The following is a 24,448-nucleotide window of genomic DNA, read 5'->3' on the forward strand; positions in this document are numbered from 1 at the left end:
AACCCCGGTCAGGTTGAAACGGCCCCCGTGAGGTAGGGACGACCCCAGTCAGGTCGAAACGGCCCCGGCGTGGTAGGGACAACCCCGGTCAGGTTGAAACGGCCCCCGTGAGGTAGGGACGACCCCGGTGAGGTTGAAACAGCCCCCGTGAGGTAGGGACGACCCCAGTCAGGTCGAAACGGCCCCGGCGTGGTAGGGACAACCCCGGTCAGGTTGAAACGGCCCCCGTGAGGTAGGGACGACCCCGGTGAGGTCGAAACGGCCCCGGCGTGGTAGGGACAACCCCGGTCAGGTTGAAACGGCCCCCGTGAGGTAGGGACGACCCCAGTCAGGTCGAAACGGCCCCGGCGTGGTAGGGACAACCCCGGTCAGGTTGAAACGGCCCCCGTGAGGTAGGGACGACCCCAGTCAGGTCGAAACGGCCCCGGCGTGGTAGGGACAACCCCGGTCAGGTTGAAACGGCCCCCGTGAGGTAGGGACGACCCCAGTCAGGTCGAAACGGCCCCGGCGTGGTAGGGACAACCCCGGTCAGGTTGAAACGGCCCCCGTGAGGTAGGGACGACCCCGGTGAGGTCGAAACGGCCCCGGCGTGGTAGGGACAACCCCGGTCAGGTCGAAACGGCCCCCGTGAGGTAGGGACGACCCCAGTCAGGTCGAAACGGCCCCGGCGTGGTAGGGACAACCCCGGTCAGGTTGAAACGGCCCCCGTGAGGTAGGGACGACCCCAGTCAGGTCGAAACGGCCCCGGCGTGGTAGGGACAACCCCGGTCAGGTTGAAACGGCCCCCGTGAGGTAGGGACGACCCCGGTGAGGTTGAAACAGCCCCCGTGAGGTAGGGACGACCCCAGTCAGGTCGAAACGGCCCCGGCGTGGTAGGGACAACCCCGGTCAGGTTGAAACGGCCCCCGTGAGGTAGGGACGACCCCGGTGAGGTCGAAACGGCCCCGGCGTGGTAGGGACAACCCCGGTCAGGTTGAAACGGCCCCCGTGAGGTAGGGACGACCCCAGTCAGGTCGAAACGGCCCCGGCGTGGTAGGGACGACCCCGGTGAGGTTGAAACAGCCCCCGTGAGGTAGGGACGACCCCAGTCAGGTCGAAACGGCCCCGGCGTGGTAGGGACAACCCCGGTCAGGTTGAAACGGCCCCCGTGAGGTAGGGACGACCCCAGTCAGGTCGAAACGGCCCCGGCGTGGTAGGGACAACCCCGGTCAGGTTGAAACGGCCCCCGTGAGGTAGGGACGACCCCGGTGAGGTTGAAACAGCCCCCGTGAGGTAGGGACGACCCCAGTCAGGTCGAAACGGCCCCCGCGTGGTAGGGACAACCCCGGTCAGGTTGAAACGGCCCCCGTGAGGTAGGGACGACCCCGGTGAGGTTGAAACAGCCCCCGTGAGGTAGGGACGACCCCAGTCAGGTCGAAACGGCCCCGGCGTGGTAGGGACAACCCCGGTCAGGTTGAAACAGCCCCGGTGTGGTAGGGACAACCCCGGTGAGGTTGAAACAGCCCCCGTGAGGTAGGGACGACCCCAGTCAGGTCGAAACGGCCCCGGTGTGGTAGGGACGACCCCGGTGAGGTTGAAACAGCCCCCGTGAGGTAGGGACGACCCCAGTCAGGTCGAAACGGCCCCGGTGTGGTAGGGACGACCCCGGTGAGGTTGAAACAGCCCCCGTGAGGTAGGGACGACCCCAGTCAGGTCGAAACGGCCCCGGTGTGGTAGGGACAACCCCAGTCAGGTTGAAACGGCCCCCGTGAGGTAGGGACGACCCCGGTGAGGTTGAAACAGCCCCCGTGAGGTAGGGACGACCCCAGTCAGGTCGAAACGGCCCCGGCGTGGTAGGGACAACCCCGGTCAGGTTGAAACAGCCCCGGTGTGGTAGGGACAACCCCGGTGAGGTTGAAACAGCCCCCGTGAGGTAGGGACGACCCCAGTCAGGTCGAAACGGCCCCGGCGTGGTAGGGACAACCCCAGTCAGGTTGAAACGGCCCCCGTGAGGTAGGGACGACCCCGGTGAGGTTGAAACAGCCCCCGTGAGGTAGGGACGACCCCAGTCAGGTCGAAACGGCCCCGGCGTGGTAGGGACAACCCCGGTCAGGTTGAAACAGCCCCGGTGTGGTAGGGACAACCCCGGTGAGGTTGAAACAGCCCCCGTGAGGTAGGGACGACCCCAGTCAGGTCGAAACGGCCCCGGTGTGGTAGGGACGACCCCGGTGAGGTTGAAACAGCCCCCGTGAGGTAGGGACGACCCCAGTCAGGTCGAAACGGCCCCGGTGTGGTAGGGACAACCCCGGTGAGGTTGAAACAGCCCCCGTGAGGTAGGGACGACCCCAGTCAGGTCGAAACGGCCCCGGTGTGGTAGGGACGACCCCGGTGAGGTTGAAACAGCCCCCGTGAGTTAGGGACGACCCCAGTCAGGTCGAAACGGCCCCGGCGTGGTAGGGACAACCCCGGTGAGGTTGAAACGGCCCCCGTGAGGTAGGGACGACCCCAGTCAGGTCGAAACGGCCCCGGTGTGGTAGGGACGACCCCGGTGAGGTTGAAACAGCCCCCGTGAGGTAGGGACGACCCCAGTCAGGTCGAAACGGCCCCGGCGTGGTAGGGACAACCCCAGTCAGGTTGAAACGGCCCCCGTGAGGTAGGGACGACCCCGGTGAGGTTGAAACAGCCCCCGTGAGGTAGGGACGACCCCAGTCAGGTCGAAACGGCCCCGGCGTGGTAGGGACAACCCCGGTCAGGTTGAAACGGCCCCGGTGTGGTAGGGACAACCCCAGTCAGGTTGAAACAGCCCCGGTGTGGTAGGGACAACCCCGGTGAGGTTGAAACAGCCCCCGAGAGGTAGGGACGACCCCAGTCAGGTCGAAACGGCCCCGGCGTGGTAGGGACAACCCCGGTCAGGTTGAAACGGCCCCCGTGAGGTAGGGACGACCCCGGTCAGGTTGAAACGGCCCCGGTGTGGTAGGGACAACTCCAGTCAGGTTTCAACAGCCCCGGTGTGGTAGGGACAACCCCGGTGAGGTTGAAACGGCCCCCGTGAGGTAGGGACGACCCCAGTCAGGTCGAAACGGCCCCGGCGTGGTAGGGACAACCCCGGTCAGGTTGAAACGGCCCCCGTGAGGTAGGGACGACCCCGGTGAGGTTGAAACGGCCCTGGTGAGGCTCAGACGGCCCTGGTGAGGTTGAGACTACTCCAGTGAGGCTGGGACAAATAAAGGGGACCAGTATGGACTGATGAACAGGTGTAGATACAGAAGCAGAGCAACATTGAACAGAATGTTAAACTACAATGGGGAGCCTGGGGAGGGTTGGGGGGGGGATTAAGAGACCAACTGAAGGACCTATATGCATGCATATAAGATTAACCAATGGACACAAGATACGGGACGGGGGGGGGCGGGGGGGTAGGGGCCGAGGGAATGTCATGGGGGGGAAAAAGGAGACATATGTAACACTCTTTGTAATACTTTAAGAAATAAAAATTATTATAAAAAAAAAAAAAAAAAAAAAATGAATAAGCAAAAAAAAAAAAAAAAAAAAAAAAAAGAAACAGCCCCCGTGAGGTAGGGACGACCCCAGTCAGGTCGAAACGGCCCCGGTGTGGTAGGGACAACTCCGGTCAGGTTGAAACAGCCCCGGTGTGGTAGGGACAACCCCGGTGAGGTTGAATCGGCCCCCGTGAGGTAGGGACGACCCCAGTCAGGTCGAAACGGCCCCGGCGTGGTAGGGACAACCCCGGTCAGGTTGAAACGGCCCCCGTGAGGTAGGGACGACCCCGGTGAGGTTGAAACAGCCCCCGTGAGGTAGGGACGACCCCAGTCAGGTCGAAACGGCCCCGGCGTGGTAGGGACAACCCCGGTCAGGTTGAAACGGCCCCCGTGAGGTAGGGACGACTCGTCAGGTCGAAACGGCCCCGGCGTGGTAGGGACGACCCCGGTGAGGTTGAAACGGCCCCCGTGAGGTAGGGACGACCCCGGTGAGGTTGAAATGGCCCTGGTGAGGCTCAGACGGCCCTGGTGAGGTTGAGACTACTCCAGTGAGGTTGGGACAAATAAAGGGGACCAGTATGGACTGATGAACAGGTGTAGATACAGAAGCAGAGCAACATTGAACAGAATGTTAAACTACAATGGGGAGCCTGGGGAGGGTTGGGGGGGGGATTAAGAGACCAACTGAAGGACTTATATGCATGCATATAAGATTAACCAATGGACACAAGACACGGGGCGGGGGGGGGCGGGGGGTAGGGGCTGGGGGAATGTCATGGGGGGGAAAAAGGAGACATATGTAATACTCTTTGTAATACTTTAAGAAATAAAAATTATTAAAAAAATAAAAAATAAAAAAAATAAAAAAATAAAAGCAGTAAAAAAAAAAAAAAAAAAAACAAAAAAAAAAAAAAACGAATGGGTATTTTTAAACAAAAACCAATGCTAGAAATGGGCGCGATAAACAAGAAGAACTGGTGTGTATATATACCTGAAATTCTGAAAGCTATCCTCAAATGTGGGGTTACCGGCCCGGCCAGCACGGCTCAGTGGTTGAGCATTGACCCATGCACCGAAAGGTGGCCAGTTCGATTCCCGGTCACGGCACATGCCCAGGTGGTGGGTTTGGTCCCCGGTTGGGGTGTGTACTGGAGGTGGTTAATCCATGTTTCTCTCTCTCTCTCTCTCCCCCCCCCCTCTAAAATCAATACAATAAAATAAAAACATTAAAGCATGTGTGGGTGCAAACTACAAGTAGAGTTCATAGGGGATATATATATTAAACAATGTGGCAAAAATAGAAAGTGCGGACAGGAAGAATGTTTACCTGCCAATCAAAATTTATTTTTCATTTCGTTTCACCTCTTTCCCAATCGGCTTTTGTCTGTTTTTCTTTCTGATTTCATGGCTCAGGAAATGTCTGCTGCAGACAACACGAAGATGAGGCTGGTGTGATTTTTTTTTATACATAAAATGCATATTGGTTATACAAGCCTAAGATAAACTGAAGTTGAATCGCTAATTAAATATCAGGGTCTTCATTTAATGGCATAAAATGTGGGTCCTCGGGAACATAAGCATCGCAGACGGGAGACTTCAGTCCAGTTCTGGGTCCTCCATTTCTCCGCCAAGGAAAAGTGGGAGGAGCCAGAGGACCATCTCCTCTCCTTCCTATTTCTCTAAAAGTACAGATCCCTCCAATAAAAACAACTCCTTTGAAGGATTAAAGGGGCGTTTCAGGGTATGAAATTCCCCTTTTATTGCAGCCAACATTCATTATTACGAACCTTCTAGAATCAAAACTATGAACAGATCAATTCTGGTGAGTATTTGAAATCAGGCACTGTGATTATATATTGCGTAATATATAATGAGTGAAGTTCATGTAGAAAATAAATGGTAATCATAACATGGCCCTAGCCAGTTTGGCTCAGTGGCTAGAGCGTCGGCCTGCGGACTGAGGGGTCCCGGGTTCGATTCCGGTCAAGGGCACATGCCCAGGTTTCCAGCTTGATCCCGAGTACGGGGCGTGCAGGAGGCGGCCGATCAATGATTCTCTCTCATCATTGATGTTTCCATCTCTCTCTCTCCCTCTCCCTTCCTCTCTGAAATCAATAAAAATATATTTTTTTAAAAAATCATAATATGGACTGTTATAATGTCAAGTGATTTATGTGAATATTACTGACCTAGTCAGCATGTAGGATGGTTGAGTAAGCACTGAGTCCCAGAGGCAGTGGTTCTCAACCTTCTGGCCCTTAAAATACAGTTCCTCCTGTGGTGACCCAACCATAAAATTATTTTCGTTGCTACTTCATGACTGTCATGTTGCTACTGTGATGAATCGGCACGTAAATATCTGATCTGCAGGATGGTCTGAGGTGACCCCTGTGAAAGGGTCGTTCGACCACCAAAGGGGTCGCGACCCACAGGTTGAGAACCGCTGCCAAAGGGGTCGTCACATTTCGAATCAGTTTTGTCGCTGTCGCTCTTCTCTTTCCGGATCGCTCACTGATCTCATCCCTGTTTCTTCTCCACACTCACAATCATGTGCTTGGGATCCACCTGCTTCTTTCAGGGCAACACTCAACTTCCTTTTGCTCAAATTCTTGTCCGTTAGGGGGGCTCCTTTCCGCTTAAAAATTGAAAAACAAGGAGACCGCACGTGTAATAACATGACCTCGTTTTTAAAGTGCTCGTTCGACTTTAGGGCGCTGTGGGTTGGGACTCACAGGGGCTCTGTGTTGAAAGCTGTCCCACGTGCTGGGGAAGGCCAGCTGCCTGCAGCATCTTCAGATCTTGCAGCTTTTCTTTGAACCAGGTGTCCTCGCTCTTGACTCTGCGAGCCTTAGCCAGTGGATCCGAACCGGCCCGTGGCAGGCGGAGGGCGGGGGGGGGGAGGGGGGGTGGGGGGGGGCTGGACAGGACCGACCCGTGTTTACATGTTCTCTGGCTCTGTGGCCCTCTGGTAATCTTAGCTTAATCGGGTAATGCCTGTGACATGGAAAACTTATTACTTTGTGAGAAATGGTCATAAAGTGAAAGAGATAATTTTAGCAAAAGGTAAATAATGTGTTGAACTTGTGGTGTGAGGATATACACAGGAAAGAGGTGACTTCCTAGGAACACGTGATTCAGAAGAAACCTAGATGCCTGGATAAACATTTCAATAGTCACGATGTTAAGGATTCAAGGATGTTTGCCTCGGGCGTGGGGTCCGCTGTCTTGGGGGGTGAGGGTAAGGGCCGAGGGGAGACTGAAGGGTCCCGGGTTTCGTCCACAGAGGCAGGGAGAGGGAGAGAGAGAGAGAGAGAGAGAGAGAGAGAAACATCAATGATGAGAGAGAATCTATTGGCTGCCTCTTGCATTCCCCCCACTGGGGATTGAGCCCACAGTAATCGTTTAGGCTCTCCACACCTACCGTCTCTATCATAATTACTCAAAAAGCAGCCACAGGCAGCCCATAAGCAAACGGCTGTGGCTGTGTCCCAATAAAACTTTATTTACAAAAGAGGAGCGTGCATACCTGTTTCAGACACGAAGAAGTCTGAGAAAGGTGGCATTGAACTTCCGTTAAATGCTCAATGCTGCCATTTTCACCTCCACTCTTGCTATTAACTGTTACTGTGAAAAGCACTTATTTGAGAAAATCCAGTACGTGTCTTTCATGAGCCAGCTTGGTAAGAGGTAGGGGACTGTGTGCCAAAGGTTCAAGATTCTACCCAGGTTGGGGGAGGGGGAGGTGTTTTTGTTTGTTTGTTTTCAAACCTTCCCCAAAAGAATTCTGCTGTGAAAAAGGTTTAAAAACACATGATCTTTTGTAATATGCATAGGGAAATGTCCTGGGGCCCCTTGACAGAAAGCTCCATTCAACCTGAACTTGTGCTTTTAGAACTTCCGAAGCCTCGCCCAGAGCCGCCGTTTCTGCTCTTCCTGGCTGGCTGGACGATGCGGCGACGCCTTCCCGTGCTTGATCACAGCTCCACGCTCGGCTCCTGCTGCAGGGAAGCCCAAGGTATGGCGCAGATCCATCGGGGTAAGCGCGGCGTATTGGGCCGGGCGTTATATAGTCGGTGGGACATGGAGACATGCACTGTGACAGGGAAAAGTGTGGAGAACCCTCTGGTGGTGCAGGGATGCTGCAGGTGAGCTCATAGGAGGGGGGGTTTCTAGGGAGGCGTGATTTGGGGGGGGGGGGGGAAGAAGTGCCCTGTGCGGCATCTCAGCGTTCAGAGGCTTGGAACCTGCCTGGATATTTGTGGACCCTCAGTCCTGCCATGTTCATATATGTTGTAAGAAGAGAAATTTGATCGTGTTTGCCTGACCGTGCTTTCTTTTGTGCATGTATGTTGTGTGTGTATTTCTCCATTCATTTTCTCTATACTGTCTTCCCTGTTGAAAGAGGCATCCAATGATGATTTGGCCGCTGTGGGCATTTCTCCTGTTCCTTCCATAGCAGCATAGCAGAGGCTAAAACCACAGGCTTTGGAGCCAGGCTGCCGGGGTTTCAATCCAGGCTCCACCCGCTACCAGTGTAGTGCCTCAGTTTTGTCATCTGTAAAATGGGGATAATAGTAGTTCCTCCTTTATAAAGATTTTATGAATGAATGAGTTAAAGTCCTTAACATAATATTTTTTTCTTTATATTTTTATTATGAACGAGAATAACACACATACATAAAAAGTACCGATGTATAGCTCGAGGAAAGCAAGGCCCACATAACAACCCGAAATCAAGCAGTGCCCCCTCCCAGCTGCTCCTCTGCCAATCCCTCCCACTTTATTTAAAGCATAGTGGGCATTTTACAAGTGTGTCTTAAATAAGTTTTTAAAACACCAGTTACTAAACGGGGTAATAATATAAAGGAGTGCTCGAATAGTCTCCTTTCCCCCAGCGTTGCTACTCAGAACAGGATGCCTCTCTCCACATCCCCCTCCCCCGGCAGGCAGCAAGCCGCAGTAATAGGAAGGGGAGGGAGGAGGAAGAGGGAAGGGGAAAGGATCTGCTAAGTGAGGGCCAGGCCTGGGGGCGGGCTGCACAGAGAAGCTATGACTGACTAAAAAATACACACATGTATTTATATATATACACTTGCACTGACCATATATATAGACACACACACATATATATATGTTTATGTGTATATAGATATAGATATAGATATAGATATATATTGCTTACAAATGCAAGAGCTGGATGTTTAATTATATCAGTAGTTATAAAAAAGAAAACTAACATTATTCCATAAAACTTCCTTCTGAAAACTGTGCGATTTGGGGTGGGATAGTTAGAATCAGCTGGATCGCCACGAAGACTTCAGGCAGATAAAGCATTAACCGTATCACCTTTAAGTCAGTGAACATGAAGCCCCACCTTCAGGCACCGTTTTCGCTTAAGTAAATGGGGGCGTGGATGGGGCAGCAGGTGTGGGAGCACAGCCTCTCGGCTTCTCTGAGCTCGAGGTTCCGGCCGTTCACACACAGATGCGGTGAGTACAAGCACCGGCGAACGGGCACACGCTGGCCGCGTTCCAGGTTCCGTGTGCGACATCAGCCACACACGCGAAGCCTTCACGTTGGCGGAGGCTCCCATTTCTGGGCACCTATAGAGCATGCCTTTGGCCAGTTTCTCTTCTTAAGGGAAATACAAGAAACGCAGAGTTGTGTTTGCGTGTCGGCCGTCCATTCTCAGCAGAATCAAGGAGCACCTGGAGCAAGGTCATATCCTTAAACTCAAACTTACAAGAATCTCACCGGCCCCCCGCCAGGTGGCTCGGTAGTTAGAGCGCCATCCTGTGCCCCAAGGGGTTGCGGGTTCCATTTCTGGTCAGGGACGTACCTAGATTGTGGGTTCAACCTCTAATAGGGGTGCCTACCGGAGGTAACCACCAGATGTTTCCCTCTCTCCCTCGCTCTTTCTCTCTCTCCCTCCCTTCCTACCTCAGTAAAAATCAATAAATATATACTTGGGGAGGATTAAGAAGAGAGACTATAGTCTGCATCCCAACATTATAGGCACATAGTCTGAAAACGTAACAGTGAACTGTTAGACGCGATAAGAACGTCAAGCAAACGGTCTTCTGGAGTTCGATATGTTGTCAACCTTTAACAGTTCTTGAAGGAATGAGTGACACATGCTTCCTGGGAACTGATTCAATGGGGCTTTTATTTCATCCTAAATTGACTTCTATCATCTCCAAGGCGGCACCTCCACACTCTCTCCCCAGCTCCACTGGATATAAAATTCCATGTGCACCCTGCGCATGCCCCTTCCAGTTTTACAAGCTTGCATCCACTCCCTCTTCCCCGGTCATCTTTGTGGACAAGTTTCACAGCTCCCTCCCGCCCGTGGTCGCTTCCGCTGCTTCTCTCTGGCCCTTTGCCAGCGAGGTCGCAGGATCCTGGCGGGGCAGGGACCGGGACCTCCCGCGGGCCCTGCTGTGGGCGGGGAACGGGGTTGTTCTGCACAGTGTTTTCCTGATAGCGGCTTGGGGGTTTGGGTTTGATTCAGAAATGCCTCGGACGTTCCCCCACACACAGTCCGTAACTCCTCTCCTTAGAGCCACAATGGCAGGGGGTGCCAGCTCCTATGCAGTTTGGCCTTTTTTGTCCAACTTTTCCTTCCCCCGTTTGTAAACACTTGCACTGACCATACAAGGGCTTGCCCTTAAAGAGGACTCACTCGGTGACTGTTTCAGAAAGGTGATGGCGGGGCTCCATGGCTGTTCTTACGCCTTCAAAACGGGCAGTTGAGCCCTGACCGGTTTGGCTCAGTGGATAGAGCGTCGGCCTGCAGACTGAAAGGTCCCAGGTTCGATTCCGGTCAAGGGCATGTACCTTGGTTGCGGGCACATCCCCAGTAGGGGGTGTGCAGGAGGCAGCTGATCGATGTTTCTCTCTCATTGATGTTTCTAACTCTCTATCCCTCTCCCTTCCTCTCTGTAAAAATTCAATAAAATATATTTTTTAAGAAGGAGGAGGAGGAGGAGGAAGAGGAGGAGGAGGAGGAGGAAGAGGAGGAAGAAACAGGCAGTTTAGCCGCGTCTTCTCGTCACGTGTCAGCAGGATGAGTGGACAGTCTCGCCTTACTTTATATTGACAGTGATCGCTCACTAATCCATCTCAGTGTATAAGTTTGTGTTACTTGTTGGTATTATATTCTGAATGAACTTGAGCAAGGCCGCCCACAACTCATCTGAGCCTCTAAATCCTTCTCCTCTCTTGATAAATATTTGGGGTGGGGGGCACTTTATTCATCTAATGTCTGTCCCGTTCTGTCTTTCTGTGGTTTTAGTTTACTCTTTTTTTAAAATATATTTTTATTGATTTCAGAGAGGAAGGGAGAGGGAGAGAGAGATAGAAACATCACTGATGAGAGAGAATCATTGATCGGCTGCCTCCTTCACACCCCACACTGGGGATCGAGCCCACAGCCCAGGCATGTGCCCTTGCCCGGAATCGAACCTGGGACCCTTCAGTCCGCAGGCCGATGCTCCATTCACTGAGCCACACCGGCCAGGGCTTAGTTTAGTCTTTCTCCTCTTTGATTGCTTGCTAGATTTGCATAGCAGATGGTTAGTTAAAACCAAATGGAATTTCACCCCACGATTGTCCAGCATTCGCAGGGTCTCCTCCGTGCCCTGCTCTTTCCAATTTACCGCCTGTCCACTTGCTGACTTGGCAGTATGTCCACCAAGCGTCTGCCAGCTCTGCAACCTGCCAGCCAGGCTTGCGGCTCCTCCTTCCACCCAATGTGAGGGTCTCCGTGTAAATAGAACAGGGGGGTGGTGGGGGCAGAGGAAGCACCCAGCCACCCCCATAAAATCATGCCGTTCCAGGCCAGCATCCTCCTGGGATTGTGGACGGAGCCCCGTGACTGCATTTAGGAGTTTCATTTCTATCGATCAGATGAAATCAGGAGATGGAAACTCTACAAAGCTTAGTTATGTAGCTTCTTAACGTTAAATTCTGAGACATTAAGGCTGTGTTAGTCTTCATTGGTTTGGGAATTTAGTTGAGAAGTTGAGGATTTAAAAATAGAAAACTAGCCCTGGCTGGTTTGGCTCCATGGCTAGAGCGTCGGCCTGCAGACTGAAGGGTCCCGGGTTCGATTCCGGTCAGGTCACATCCCCTGGTTGCGGGCTCAATCCCCAGTAGGGGGCGTGCAGGAGGCAGCCGATCCGTGGTTCTCTCTCTCTCTCTCCTTCTCCCTTCCTCTCTGAAATCAATAAAAATATATTTAAACAAATAAGAATAGAAAAATAATCGTGTGAGCCCCTGGCTTTCTACCGGCTGCAAGGCGGCCACCTGGGTGGCTCGTCTGCCTTGCGACATCTCGTCGACGTCCCCGTGTGCTGTCATCTGCCTCTCCTGAGGATGACCTGGGGTGACTGTCCTTTCTCTAGCCTGGCCGTTTGCAGCTCTGGGCAGAGGCAAAGGCAGACCCGTTGGAAGGAGGACCCACGGGGGAAGGAGAGCTCCCCGGCCACGGGCCCAGGACACCCGCCCCAGGCCCCTCGCCTCCTGGAGCTCATGGACGCTGGAGCCACTGAGGCAGTTCATCGACCCCAGCGTCAGTGATGGGTTAGCCTCGAGGTCTGTGGTTGCACCAAAAGTATAACTTTGTGCAAAGCACTGTTAACAAGGAAATTGACAATAAAATTATGCAGGTTTGCATCGTTTTATTAGTAAAGTTACACACACACACACACACACATATACATACACACACACACATATACATACACACACACAAAGGAAAAGATCTGCAGAAATCTCTCCTAAAGAAAAAAAATAGCATGACCTACAGCTTGCCGCGATCGATAGAATGTCTTTAAACAGGGCGCATTCAGCCACCTCAGTAAGATCGTTAGAGGATCTGCTGAGCGAGGAGAAGCGAGGAGCGTGAGGACGGCCAGAACCGCGGCCTCGGCGGCCGTAGAAACGCTGCTGTCGGCGTTTCCGTGTTTCTGATCCGTCCCACGTTTGCATGTCTGATAACAGCACATTTTCCCAGTCATCCTAAGACTTGCTTCCTCTTGGGAGATCACAAACCAAGCGGAAGGCCCAGGACAGTCTCTGCTGACCTGAGACCTTGGCAGGGGGCAGGGGCAAGTGCAGGGCCAGGGGGCGTTTCTCCTGGCACAGCCACTGAAATGGCGTGAAAGGAGGAAGCGGGTCCTGTGGATGGAGCGCAGGCAGGCTCAGCTGGGAAGGTGAGGCAGGCCAGTCCGAGGGACCCCACCGGTGCACGAATCCATGCACCAGGCCTCTCGTGTGCATATAAGATCTTTGGTCAATCTCTTCCCGCCCTCCTCCCTCCCCACTTCTCTCTGAGATTCATCAGTCTGTTCCCTGTTTCCATGCCTGTGCATTGAGTGTCTGCCCCCTGGTGGTCAGTGCATGTCATAGCTAACAGTCAGAAGGTCGCTTAGGCTTTTATACATAGAGATGAATTATTGAGATCCCGTAAAGTACTTCCGTCTTTTTTTTGGCGGGGGGGGGGGGGGGGGTGGCCTTTGGCAATGAGTAGTCCTTCCGAAAGGTATGGTGAGAACAGTTTCTTAATTATCAAGGGATTACTTCACGGTGGCTTGTGTTAAGGTAGTTTTATATTTAGTTTCAAGAGGTTAAGATTTTCGTCTGGCCTGGACGAGTGGCAAATAAACGCACAATGACCCGTTCACTTTCCCGGGGGTGACTGGCCATACTGCCCTGGGATCAGAATTCGCTCTGGGATTCTCCCCGGATTTAGCACGATTCCAGGAAGCCTGAGGGGACCGTGGCCGCATTAGGGACTTTTTGAAAACGGATGGTAAGCAATAATGCCATATGCTTGAAGCCACATGATTCCCGGGAGCCTAGCTGCTCAAGGAGAAGAATGAGACACGTCAGGTCAGGGGTCGTGGAGGGACAGCTGCTGCAGGTGCTCTATCTTTTGAGCTTTTCCGCGTGAAGACGTTTCCTCTCCCAGGATTGGGCAGCACGCCCTCAAGGGTAGGAATGTGACTTCTCTCCTCGGCGTTTTGGGGCACCTGGGGAATTCTCCCTTCATGACAACCCTCTTCTGTGTCCTGTCAGCCGATCTGTAACTACTTGCGGGAAATGAAATGTGAACTTTCTCCTCCGATGGCCCCCGGTCAGATGTGTAGGTTAGAAAATCGTATCGCAGGTACAGAAGTCTTTGTGAACGGAAAATACAGATGTGGCCCTGGCTGGTTTGGCTCAGTGGATAGAGCGTCAGCCTGCAGACTGAAAGGTCCCGGGTTCGATTCCTGTAAAGGGCACATGCCCGGCTTGTGGGCTTGATCCCCAGTGGGGGGGCGGGGGGGTGGTGCTGGAGGCAGCCGATCAATAATTCTCATCATTGATGTTTCTATCTCTCTCTCCCTCTTTTCTCCTCTCTGAAATCAATAAAAGTATATTTAATTTAAAAGAAAGAAAAAAAAGACAGAGATGGCAGTGAAATAAGTGCTACAGCAGGTCTTCGCTCCCCGTCGCCGAGAGGAAGGTGTGCACACAGTGAGGGAAAAACCTCCGCGAGTCGCAAACACCTGGAACGAGCCTGCGTCTTGCCTCTTCCTCTGATGAGTTTGTGGTCTCCCCTCGGGCTGCCCTGTAGGGTGTGTTAGAGTTACTGCGGGGCCATCACATGACTTACAGGGACGTGTCCGTGACAGGCCGGCTCTCAGACACGAGCGCCAGAGGCGAGGTGACCAAGACTCGGCCCTGGAACTTCTGGAACTTTCGTTTGCATTAGCATCAGCCACTTGATACCTAATCTCTGTGTGTGTGTGTTCATTTTCCCACGGCTACGAGGCAGGGATGGGGCTACTCAGAGGTTCATGAATTCAGAGGCTGGCTTCCGCCGAAATCCTGTCCTTGTAATCACCCCCGCGGTGAACCATCCGTAGTGTTTCTGTCTGTTCCATTTCAAGTTGTATAAGACAGCAAACCACTTCTCATAGTAAGCAAGCGATGGTGTTACATCGCTACACCTCCGTTCCACGGGTTCTTCTCTTGTTATATTTTCAAGATGTTTCTGCTCCCTCACTGCCTACGTCAAGTGCCGTTTACCTGAATGCAACTCTGTAGACACGGCCCTGGAGACGGCAGCACGCAGGCTGGTGTCTGCCAATCCACTACGCGCCAGGCTCGCCAGCGAAACCGGTTACCTTTCTTTTCTTTTTTTTAAATATATTTTATTGATTTTTTACAGAGAGGAAGGGAGAGGGATAGAGAGTTGGAAACATCGATGAGAGAGAAACATCGATCAGCTGCCTCCTGCACACCCCCTACTGGGGATGTGCCCGCAACCGAGGTACATGCCCTTGACCGGAATCGAACCTGGGACCTTTCAGTCTGCAGGCCGACGCTCTATCCACTGAGCCAAACCGGTTAGGGCCAAACCGGTTACCTTTCAACGATGGCGACAGGAGACTCGCGGCCTCCGGGAGCCGTGGGCATGTGGCCACGGAAGAGAGGCCGTGTTTCCCTCTCGAGGGAAGGTTCTCGCTCCTAAGGGATGAAGGTGCTTTTACAAAATCAAGTGTCTTTTTGGTGTTTCCCCGGATGGGGGCCCAGGATAGAGCAGCCGTGTCCTGACTGCTTGCCTAGGATTTCTTGGGCCTCATTCACTCAACAATCACTTGTGCCTGGTGCTCCGCAGGCCCCTGCCGTGCGGGGCGGAGCACACAGCAGACACATCTGACATCCGGGTTGTAACCGCTGTGTCCATTGGGGCAGACGGGCAGGGAGCCAGGGAGCCGTGACCGAGGACGGGCCAGACGTGTGCCCGGCAGAGCTGGCAGCGGCATCGAGGCCCTGTGCCCGCGGGCACGTGTCAGGGCTTCCCCCGGGAGACGGGCCTTTCGCTGCTCACCTTCGGAAATGCACGTGCTGTGGGAAGCGCATGCCACACACCTGCTAATTCATCTCCTCCAATAGAGACACGTTTTAATTCCTTGTTCCTTCCATTGTTTAGGGCAGGCAGTGTGGGCAAGGAGAGAGAAACAGTGAAAAAAAAAGAGAAATACAAGGCACCTGGCAAATGAGATATGCTTTCATTATATTTTTCAAGAGGAAGATAAAGAATTCACAGACGAACCAATAAGAAGTGTGTGTTCTCTTGGAGAGCAGCGCCTGTCATCGCTGTGAGGCTGCTCCCGCGTCAGGGAACATTCCCAGTGGCTGGGGCTCCGTGTGGGTTCTGATGGGAATGACCATGAAAATCCCCGTTGATACAGTTTCTTTTTTTTTTTTAACATATATATATTTTTTAATTTCAGAGAGGAAGGGAGAGGAAGAGAGAGATAGAAACATCAATGATGAGAGAGAATCATGGATCGGTCGCCCCCTGCACGCCCCTTCCTGGGGATCGAGCCCGCAACCCGGGCATGTGCCCTTGACCGGAATCGAACCCGGGACTCCTCAGTCTGCAGGCCGACGCTCTAACCACTGAGCAAACCCAGCTGGAGCGATACAGTTTCTCTATTTGAGCTTAGGGTTGGATGCTTGCATCCAGCCAAGATGAGGCTTCGACAAACACATTCTTCTGCAGGTTTCAGCTGTTACCACAATGTAAACATAAGAAAAGAAACAAACGCCTTATTTGGGTAGAAAATCATGTGACTTTCTAATCTTTAAAAACCCGGTTCCTTTTTACTTCTTCAGAAAAAGAGAAGTAGCTCCAGCTCCCTAATACAGCCTCGTAAATAATTATTCTCCTGACCCTTTATCAGTGGGTTTTATGGTTTCGTTGCGAGACTAATGTCTATAGGTTGGCCCGATCCTAAAGATGACCTTGCTTGACATTGACCTGCCATTTGGACATCATCATTTTGGCAGGGACCACCTTCCACACGCATCCTGCTCAGCTGTGGGCATGACGCCCATCAATCGGAATGTGGGGGGGGAGGGTGTAGGCGGGGAGCTCCTGGGAGAAGAGAGGTTTGGAGATGTGAATGGAAAATGTCGCCTCTGTTTAGCATGAATGAGCCTGGGATTTAAATAACATTCTTCGGGCCAGATAAGTCGTTTTTCTTTGGCTTCCTAGGCATGTGTCGACTTCAGATATTTAAGTGAAGTGTTTTCTGGCTGTCCTCAGTCCGTCTTTGATCTTCCTGTTCCCTGTTGTGTGTTCACTCTTCAGCTTCCCCAGTAGGGGGTGTGCAGGAGGCAGCCAGTTCATGATTCTCTCTCATCATTGATGTTTCTATCTCTCTCTCCCTCTCCCTTATTCTCTGAAATCAGAAAAAAATATATATATATATACTAGAGGCCCGATGCATGAAGATTCGTGCAGGAATGGGCCTTCCTTCCCCTGGCTGCCAGCACCACCTTCTCTCTAGCCAGAGCCACCTTTCCACCTTCCCACACTGCCCAGAGGCCCGGAAAGGCTGGGGCAGTGCAGAACTCCTGCGTCATCGCCATGGCGATGATGCAAGCGTCCCGCCCCCCAGCCGGTTGGCACCTGTGTATGCAAATCAATCTGCCATCTTTGTTGGGTTCATTTGCATACTCACTCCTGATTGGCTGGTGGTGTTGCGAAGATACGGTCAATTTGCATCTTTCTCTTTTATTAGTGTAGATATTACTTTTAAAGCGTTCTGGAGACAACGGTGGTGATGGTTGCCCAGCAGTGTGACTGAATCCAGTGCCATGCACTCTGGCACAACACGGTTGAGACGGTAAACTTTCTATCCTGTGTATTTTAACACAATTAGAAAACGGTTAAGCGATTACTCGTGTTCATTCCCCATCCCATTCCCGCGGGAGGAGTTTGAGGGGCCTCTTTTCATCGTCATGCTGCTGCTTCCCCGTGCTCTCCACACCCCGGAAATGTCGGAACAGCAGGCATGCCCAGCCGGCGTCTCGCACACGACTGCAAAGTGAGACTCAGAGCAGGGGAGAGGACCCCTCCGCATCGCAGCCTCTCCGGCCTTCCTCTGGCTGCGTGTGTGCGACGGTCACCGTCTACACGGACGAAGCTCCCTCGGCCGATAGTTTAAGGAGAGGACGAGGTCAGTTCGTCTGTAGTTGAAGGAGAGGACTGTGGCACAGAGCCAAATGAGCAAAAATGCACCGCAATCCCAGGATTGGAGAAGTGGAAGGGATCCGGTAATCAATAGAAAAGCAAGCCTGGAGATCGATATGGAAGTAGGGCACTTCATTAAATAGATTTTGATGAAAGGGTAGAAACACGCACAGCGTGAATAAAAGGAAGCTGCAAGAAATGCAAGCAATATGGAGGAAATAAGATGAGAGAAGTTCTATCAATATATTGAGGGGAAATGCAAAAAAATATATATCGTTTCTACAGTACAGGGAGAGACAGGAATCAATGGAAGTAATAGATATTCCTTTCCGGGCCGGTGCTAGACGCGAGGTATAGAGCTGGCCTGTGCTGGAAACCGTAAGTGTTATTGGCCACGTATGTAAAGAGACAACAAGCAGCGTATGGAGAAACGCAGAAATATCCTCCCTGGCCACACCGTCTCTTCGGATGTCTAGGAAAACCTAGGTGAGCCCGAGCCAGTTTGGCTCAGTGGATAGAGCGTTGGCCTGTGGACTGAAGGGTCCCGGGTTCGATTCCAGGTCGGGTCACATGCCCGGGTTGCAGGCTCGATCCCCAGTAGAGGGCGTGCAGGAGGCAGCCAATCAGTGATTCTCTCATCGTTGATGTTTCTATCTCTCTCTCTCCCTCTTCCTTCTTCTCTGAAATCAATAGAAATGTATCTTTTAAAAAAGAGAAAAGGAAGGGAAAACCTAGAAGAAGAGTGGCAGGCTGCAAAGTTACAAATCCAAGGCCGCCCACAGAGCCAAACATCAAGGCTCCAGCAACTTCCTAGGGAAACAGACCCTTCATTGGCTCCATGTATTTGGGGAGGCTCTTCCTGAGTTTCTAGGACTATATCCGCCAAACAAAGATGAAACTACGTACTGCGCAACGTTGTGATGAGGAGTAAAGGAGAACATGTATTTAAAGGGCAGGACAATACACCCTTTACCTCTCCACCCTGAGTAACAGCGTGTGCAACGTAAGCGGCCCATGGGAAATGGAATGGGGGCTGCCAAGACTGAGAAATGAAATGTGTCTGTGACCACACTGGGTGGGAACGAGAAAGTGAGACCATGTGGGCGGGGGGGGGGGGGGGCGTGGACAGTGAGCATGGGCAGTGGGTCGTGAGCAAGGGTCATGAGCCTAGGCAGTGAGCGTGGGAGGTGGGGCATGAGCAGTGAGCGTGGGTAGTGGGGCGTAGGCACGGGTGGTGAGTGTGGGCAGTGAGAGTGGACAGTGGGGCTTAAGCAAGGGTGGTGAGTGTGGGCAGTGGGCATGGGTGTTAGGGCCTGGGCAGTGGGCATGGGCAGTGGGGCATGAGCCAGGGTAGTGAGCCTGGGCAGTGGGCAGTGGGGTGTAAGCAGTGAAAGTGGACAGTGGGGTGTGGGCACTGACCCATATACGTGCTGCCGGCCCCCTGCCCAGCCTGGAGCGCCGGCCTTTTTGTTTGGTGTTTTCTCAGCCCCACTTCCAGAACATTCCGTACCAGTGGGCTGAGGAGGCAGAGAATTTCCGTGTCATTTCGTGGTGAGATTTTCAAAGCTGTCTTTCTCTGTGTCTGGGACCCGATTTTCACGTGGGCTTTGCACTTTGGAAGCACATGGAGGAGATTTCGATCGTGCTCCACAGCCTTGCACTGTCTATTTCCCTGTATTGTCCCCCGGAGAGGGCAGCAGCTCATAAGGATGATTTCCTCTCTGAAATCAATAAAAATATATTATTTTAAAAAAACAAAAACAGCCCTGACTAGTTTGGCTCAGTGGATAGAGCGTCGGCCTGCGGACTGAAGGGTCCCAGGTTCGATTCTGGTCAAGGGCATGTACCTTGGTTGCGGGCACATCCCCACTGGGGGGTGTGCAGGAGGCAGCTGATCGATGTTTCTGGCTCTCTATCCCTCTCCCTTCCTCTCTGTAAAAAATCAATAAAATATTTTTTTTTTTAAAAACACAGGGACAACATCATTGAAAGTTCGCATGACAAGCAGCCCTTCTCTGAGGACGGTCAGAAGTTCAGCACCTGAGGCTGGAGGGGGGCCGACCTACAGGGAGCTCGATGGGGCCCGGGGCGGGGGCGGGACTTGGCCCAGAAGCTTCTGGAGACAATCTACTAAGGGCCGTTGATTAAATCAGGTGTTATGTAGATTTTCACAGGTTATATTTCTATATTGTGTCAGGGATAAAGTAAGACTTCTAAAGCAGACCTCTCTCTTCTTCTTGGCGGCGTCCTGCCGGAAGGTGAGCCGGCCTTGGCATCCGGATGTGCCGGGCCTCCTGCGGGCTCCCCGCGGGCCGGGCCGTTTGTCCTCAGCTGTCATGCTCACTGTTTGCTCATGACCTTTATGGAAATGAGGGGAAAGAATTAACTGCCAGCGTGTGGTCCAGGACAGACTGTCACCTCATGGTTTAAGGGGCTCCCCTGTGTGCGGACCGCGTGGTCCCTGCCTGGGCCGCCGACTCCTGACTCCCACGGGAATCAGGGCTTCTCCGTGGGGCGGTGACGAGCTGTTATCTTTGACACATTCTTGTCCTTCATTTATAATTTTGTCAAACTTTTTTTTTTAATCAGGTTTTTTTGCTTTTTGTTTTGTGTGTGTGTGTGTGTGTTTGGGGGGGGGGCGGTTAATCCTCACCTGAGGATATTTTTCCATTGATTTTTTGGGGGGAGTGAGGGGGATAGTGGAAGAGAGAGGGAAAGACAGAGAGAAACATCGATGTGAGAGAAACACATCGATCGGTTGCCTCCTACACGAGCCCTGACCAGGGCCCAGTCCAGGGAGGAGCCTGCCACCGAGGTACCTGCCCTTCGCCAGAATCGAACCTGGGACCCCCTCAGTCCACAGGTCCATGCTCTATCCACTGAGCCAAACTGGCCAGGGCAGGAGGATTTTCTTTACGCTGCGGAGGAGATGACCTTCTAGGTGAGCTCTCCCTGACTGGATCACAAGATTCAGGTCTTGCTTCTGGTTCCTTCTGCGTCCGTTGCCTCGTTCCCCTGGAATCCGGGCGCCTCTGCGTTCTTTCAGTCCCAGGTCCAAGCCGCTTCACGGCAGATTCCCGAGTAGTGAGATGACGGGGACACCCGCCTGCTCCCACACTTGCTTCCTGCTCACGTTCAATAAACGTGAATTGGTGTGGGGTTGTTTTCTGCTTTTTGACTAAGAGCCAGGCCGTCCACCAGCGGCAGGAGGATTGCTTTCTATCTATATGCAAATGGGCTGCCAGTCCTCTCCAACCGCTGGGAAAAGGCCTTTTAACCAAATGACTTCTATTCCGGTGTCTTCAGGTGTGACATTAGTGGGGTGGGAGCCGACCGCCTGAGTTCCCGTCCAGCCGTGTCACCCACATCAGGAACTCTGGGGAGGGCGAGGTTTGCACCCACTCGACAGTCAGGGAATGAACAAGTCGTTGAAATGCCCAGTAAATACCTAGCTCCTGCCCTAGCCGGTTTGGCTCAGTGGATAGAGTGTCAGTCTGTGGACTGAAGGGTCCTGGGTTCTATTCCAGTCAAGGATACATGCCCGGGTTGTGGGCTAGATCCCCGGTAGGGGGTGTGCAGGAGGCAACCGATCAATGATTCTCTCTCATCATTGGTAGTTCTATCTCTCTCTCCCTCTTCCTTCCTCTCTGAAATCAATAAAAATAAAAATGACCTAGCTCCCTACCGTAACACTCAAGCTTCTTCCAAACTTGATAGCAACTTATCCTGGCTACACCTGCCTCTCCCACAGCCCCGCAGCCACCGTGGTCTCTAGTGACCTGAATGGCCCTACCTGACTACTGGTGGTAACGCTGACCAGTCCTCCAAGCCCTCAAACGTCACCTCCTTATGAGCCCTCTCCGTGGACTTGACCTCTCACCCCCGGCAGAGAGTGGCGCTCTCACCGGGAGTCCATGGCTCTTTGCTCAGACATGGGGTGCGACGCATGGACTATAGCTGCGAAGCTCGCTCTGCATACGTGGCCCCCCCACTTTCTGCCCCTGCTCTCGCGCCTGGCCTGCTGTAGAGCAAGTCCTCAAGGACACTGGTCAGTACAACTTGAGTAAGTTCTACTGGGGATCAGTCTTTAAAAACGAATCTATTTAAGCCCTAACCGGTTTGGCTCAGTGGATAGAGCGTCGGCCTGCGGACTGAAGGGTCCCAGGTTCGATTCTGGTCAAGGGCATGTACCTTGGTTGCGGGCACATCCCCAGTGGGGGGTGTGCAGGAGGCAGCTGATCGATGTTTCTCTCTCATCGATGTTTCTAGCTCTCTATCCCTCTCCCTTCCTCTCTGTAAAAAATCAATAAAATATATTCAAAATGAATCTAGTGAAGCTAAAGTTTAATAAATGCACGTGGTGCGATAGGGCAAGCCCGGGGAGACCTGGGCCGGCTTTGGTTCCTGGCTGATTCGTGCGTTTGGATAACTTGGAGATTCAAGGACCAATGTGCCGAAGATTCAGGTGGTGGCGCTGGAGATGGAGAGCAAGGGACCGTGCCCCTCGGGGTTGCCACGTTGATTTAAATGTGTTTCCCCTTTTGCAATAGTTTGTCTAAAGCGGTGACATAACATGGGGCTCTCGCGGGCCAGCCTGAGACTCCGCAGACCTCCCGTCTCGGCCTCCCTGTGCCAGCTCGCCCTGCGCCTGCTGTTTGAGGATGAGCAGAGCTGGCCCTGCCTTTCTCTCTCCCTTCCTGTCCCTCCCTCCAGTGCAGACATGAGCACCTGAATCTTTCCTGGGGTTCGCAGGCCTCCGGGGCCCCCCAGTTCCTCTGCATCACAGGAAACACAGCGAGGGAAATCGAAAGATCTTTGTGCAGTGCCAGGAAAGAGACCATTTTTCTTACTTGGAAAAGAAAAAGGGATGCCCTCGCTGGTGTGGCTCAGTGGATAGAGCATCAGCCTGTGGACTGAAGGGTCCCGGGTTCGATTCCAGTCAAGGGCACATGCCCCAGTTACGTGCTTGATCCCCAAGTGGGGGGCGTGCAGAAGGCAGCAATCAATGATTCTCTCTCATCATTGATGTTTCTCTCTCCCGCTCCCTTCCTCTCTGAAATCAATAAAAATATATTTAATTTTTAAAAAAAGAAAGAAAAAGGGAGCAAGCTTTCTTGACTCTTTTTTACAGTGAAGGCACTGTCAGAGACGGAGGTCAATAAAGCACGTTTCTCGACCTCAACGTCCTTAGAGTTTCAAACAATGGTTTTCAAGTTTCAAGGCATGAAATCAATGTATTAGATTAGGGAGTGTTTTTATTTATTTATAATAATATAAAATAGAAAACAGTCCTAGCTGGTTTGGCTCAATGGATAGAGCGTCGGCCTACGGACTGAAGGGTCCTGGGTTCGATTCCAGGTCAGGGCACATGCCGGGGGTGCAGGCTCGATCCCCAGTTGGGGGCGTGCAGGAGGCAGCCGATCCATGGTTCTCTCTCATCATTGAGGTTTCTATCTCTCTCTCCCTCTCCCTTCCTCTCTGAAATCAATGAAACATATTTTTAAAAAATAAAATAAAATAGAAAACAGCAAAGTGTCTCCCATGAAGTGAGGGTCTTTGGCATGAAATTAATTCTCAGGAGAATGGGAATGTGGGTGTGCTGGGGCACCCTGTAGAGTGGTTTCTTTCTGTAAGATTCAGTAGAATCAGGAACACGGACATAAATTCCTGCAGCTCAGGTGTTAAGACATTGACATTGAGAAGAGACGTGGGGGTGAGAGGACTCAGTGTCAAACCAGAAGCATCAATGGTCCCCGTGGCCAGAACTGCATCGAGTCTGTGCCATGTCGCCCATCCTTCCAGGACCAGACGTGGATGAGCTAATTCTCTGCGTGGCCTGTTTCCGTTGATCGTCTTCATGACAAGTAGGAGGGCGCTGATGAGGAGGAACCCTGTGAGGATGTTATTCCTATTCCGGTATGTTTCCTGGCTGGGGCGCTGATTCTGCCTTTAACATCCAGCTCTGCTAGAGGCATGGGATCCAGATTCCTCCTCCTCCCGCTCCCCCATCTCCACACACAAACCCCAAAGCTCCCCTCACCTGGGAGAGACCCCCCTCGAGGCCTGGACACTCCTCGGGGTGCAGCCCCTGCAGCGAAGGGAAGGTTGTTGCGTGTGAGGTGGGTGGGGGGAGTCCTTACACAGACAGCAGCGCCTGCCGTCAGAAACGCCCGATCCTGGGGCTGTGCTCTGTGGATGGCCCACTGAAATGCCAGCTGAATCACAAACGGGGGCTCGGTCCTGCCTCCCATCCTCCTTTCCCTTCATTCCCACGCTTGCCCTTTGAAGAGTCTGTTTAGATAAAATGATGCATCGGGCCCTGACTGGTTTGGCTGAGTGGATGGAGCGTCGGCCTGCGGACTGAAGGGTCCCAGGTTCGATTCCGGTCAAGGGCACATGCCCAGGTTGTGGGCTCGACCCCCAGTGTGGGGCGTGCAGGAGGCAGCCAATCAATGATTCTCTCTCATCATCTAGCTCTCCCTCTCCCTTCCTCTCTGAAATCAATTTTTAAAAAAAAGAAAAACACTGGTTTCTACCCTCAAGGGTTGAGGTCTAGGCCCTCACAGATACCGAAACCCATGATTCCCAAGTCCCTTCTATGAAATGGCATAGATCAGTGCATACAGTTGGCCCTCTGCATCCGCGGACTCGCAACTGTGAATTGAAAACAGTACAGGTTTCTGGCCCTGGCCAGTTTGGCTCAGTGGATAGAGTGTCAGCCTGCAGACTGAAGGGTCCCGGGTTCAATTCTGATCAAGGGCACGTGCCTGGGTTGCGGGTTCAATCCCCAGTAGGGGGCATGTAAGAGGCAGCCAATCAATGGTTCCCTCTCATCATTGATGTTTCTATCTCCCTCTCCCTTCCTCTCTGAAATCAGTAAAAAAAATATATTTTAAAAATATGGGGTTGACGGGCCTGGAGGGACAGGCTTGGT

The 24,448-nt window shown here is 52.7% G+C and overlaps 1 protein-coding gene across 4 annotated transcripts in view; it reads left to right on the forward strand.

Annotated features, from left to right (window-relative positions):
- Nucleotides 1–24,448, forward strand: part of CHRM3 (cholinergic receptor muscarinic 3) — a 106,302-nt gene that overhangs the window by 68,036 nt on the left and 13,818 nt on the right. For 2 of the 4 annotated variants that reach the window (XM_070401232.1, XM_070401233.1), the window contains exon 2: nucleotides 7,372–7,494. The exons of 1 other annotated variant lie outside the window; for it this stretch is intronic. The gene's annotated coding sequence lies outside the window, so the exon portion shown is untranslated. Of the gene's footprint in view, nucleotides 1–7,371; nucleotides 7,516–24,448 lie in introns of all 4 variants that reach the window. One more of the 4 variants, XM_070401234.1, reaches the window with a different exon arrangement.

Source organism: Myotis yumanensis, unplaced genomic scaffold (genome assembly GCF_028538775.1).
Source record: "Myotis yumanensis isolate MYYU_CA2020_CCGP unplaced genomic scaffold, mMyoYum1.0.hap1 SCAF_22, whole genome shotgun sequence".
Lineage (NCBI taxonomy): Eukaryota > Metazoa > Chordata > Mammalia > Chiroptera > Vespertilionidae > Myotis > Myotis yumanensis.